Source organism: Lepeophtheirus salmonis, chromosome 7 (assembly GCF_016086655.4).
Source record: "Lepeophtheirus salmonis chromosome 7, UVic_Lsal_1.4, whole genome shotgun sequence".
In the NCBI taxonomy this organism is placed as follows: domain Eukaryota; kingdom Metazoa; phylum Arthropoda; class Copepoda; order Siphonostomatoida; family Caligidae; genus Lepeophtheirus; species Lepeophtheirus salmonis.
Genome location: NC_052137.2, coordinates 8,285,226 through 8,288,005, shown reverse-complemented (window position 1 = coordinate 8,288,005; position 2,780 = coordinate 8,285,226).

Sequence of the window (2,780 nt, the reverse complement as noted above, 5' to 3'; positions counted from 1 at the left end):
ACGCAAAAGATTAATTCTTAGTTGCAAGATTCAAGGGGGATTATTCAAGAGTCAACTTTACGCCAAATTTATCTTTCCTTTCATCGGTTGTTGTCGGAATCTGGCTCCCTTACATATCCAATCATGTAATAATAACCCTCATCTTATATATACAAAAATAAACTTTTGAATCTTCCTTCTCCTCCCCCGTTTTATTTCTACCTAGCAACAGTTTTTATTCTTCTTTTTACAATTAAAAATTAGAAGGGAATGGGAGATTGCATTAGACAATTAATTCGTCATGGAAACAGACTCATGAGAATTCAATCTGTTCAATAATTTTTCAGATAGTAACACGAAGGGAGATTGCATTAACAAGTTCATTCGTCTTGGATTGCTGCAATTCAAATAAACACTTATTGGAGCAATTCAAATAAACACTTATTGCAGCAATTCAAATGAACACTTATGATAATTTTATCTGTTCAATAAAGCCAAATAGTGGCATTGTATATCTAAATTGGCATACTCCTTTGGTAGTATTTTGAAGTACCTATGGCCCATAATTATTCTATTGAAGCATTGGATGCAGGATGCTAATTTATTTGGAGGTAAAGTAATTTTAAAATTAATAGGTAGTTGGTGTGTGTATTAAGCGATCTTCGCTTTAAGCAATTTAGGAGTAGGTTAGTTCATTGACATCACATACACCTTTTGATTTTCATTCCTTGTGCATCCGTGGAACGGGCAGGCTCATACTATATTTTCCTTCAAAAAGGTCAAATTGAGCAATTTTTTGAGCGAATGAGCAATCTCTCACAAATCCTAAGGCTATTAATCAATTTTGCCAAAATTAATAAAACATTTGCCTTGATGAGTTAAAAATATCTATCCTTATACTCCCATAATAAAGTATGATAGCTTTATTCATGAAACATTAACTTATCAAGGTTTTTAATTTTCTTTAAAATGATGAATAGCTTAAATGCTTAACATATTACTTATAATAATAAATCATGCTTTAATGAGATGGAAAATTATTCACTCCCTATGGAAGTATATGTATGAACAACCAAGTATTTAAGAAGGCAGAAGGAGTCATTTGATTGCTGTCTACCGATTCGAATCCTTTTTTTGGAAGGATTCTTCCACTTAATTCAACATATGGATGTGAATAAAATATGTAGATTTGATGTATGAGGTATTCAATGGCCCAAAACAGACGACAGTCGGATGGGAAAACGTAGAGAAAAATAATAGTGAGTGATGAAAGTCGTGTGTATTTTGGGCATGTTAAAATAAAAGAAAGCAAAAATCAACATGCTAACCCTGACAATTTATTAATGTTTTTTTGAGAAGCTTTCATGACGTTTTTTATAAAAGTCTTAAAAATGCTGTATTTTTACAGAGTTTATCCAGTTTCAAATACCGGATTTGTACATTTGCACCAAGGTTAATAGAAATACAAGGTTATACCATAATGTGTTTAAGACTGATGTTCAACTTTTTATATTTACGTCATAGTGGATGAGGGTTGACTCTTTTCTCAAATCTGTTTTTCTTGCCCAGCAGTCGTTATGATACGTTAAATTGAAAATTCTAGGAAGCCTGATTACATGATGGTCTAACCTTGTATTTCTATTAATCTTGATTGGCAACAGTTTAGAATTCTTAAGGCAACAAACCTGATTGCAACTTTGGAGTTATTCGTGTTTAATTAAAAAAATCAAATTATGGAAATAATTAGAAAAAATCCCTTTTTCTATGTTATAAATTGAAGCAACCAACTGATTTTCATAAATCGCACACTTAAAAACCTAGAGATAAATAATAATTCATTAAATTTTATCAAATATTATGTCGAATCATTGTTTCGCTATATTTATATTGAAGCCCTCACAACTCCAAACACATGATAGCAACAGACTATATTTCCAAGAAAACTTTAGAATACCGCCTCTAGAATAAAACTCCACCCACCCCGCTAGTACTTCTACGGTTTGATAGCTACGGATTACAAAAAGGAAGTTATAAACCCTTTGGGTGTGCGTAAATTGCACTTAAAATAGTCAAAATATATCGTCACAAAAAGAATAAGATATTGATAGACTTATTTTAAAAGAGATATATCGGACCTAATATAATTATCATACATCAAATAAAGGTTCATTTCTACGGCTAAAACACCTGGATATATTAAATCATCCCAGTAATTTGAATACAAAGACTGTAATTGATTCATGTATATGAAATATTGGAATGTATGTATTTTAGAAGCAATTAAATATTTTGGGGTTTTCTACATTTCTTGATTTTTTTCAATATTGTTTTGATGTTGAAGCACCCTGTTTGTACTGGCAAAGAGCAAGGGGGGAGAAACCTGATGTAAGCCTTTTAAAATGAACTGCAGAATAGTGGCAATACACGTTAATGTAAAGGAATCGAATGTGCTGCAACATTGATAATTTACAAGTTGTTTTATTAGTAATAGTAAACAAGCTTGCCTTGCCAATCCCTTAAATTATAATACTTCCTTTAAATAAAAATGATTTAAAAAAATTCATGATCAAAAGGGACCTCATAGTCAAGGTTGCAAGTGAAAACTAGAAGATACAGCATCAAGAACAAGGTTTGAGTAGTAGAAAATGTAAAGTAATTATAATAGTCTCACGGGGTATTGTGTTCGAAAAAAGTGTTGAATTAATTCGATCTGAATATTGCTAAGGACAGGTTCTTTCAAAAAAAAATTATTACTTTATGCAATTATTATCATAATAATTGTGAAATAAAATTATGTTCCC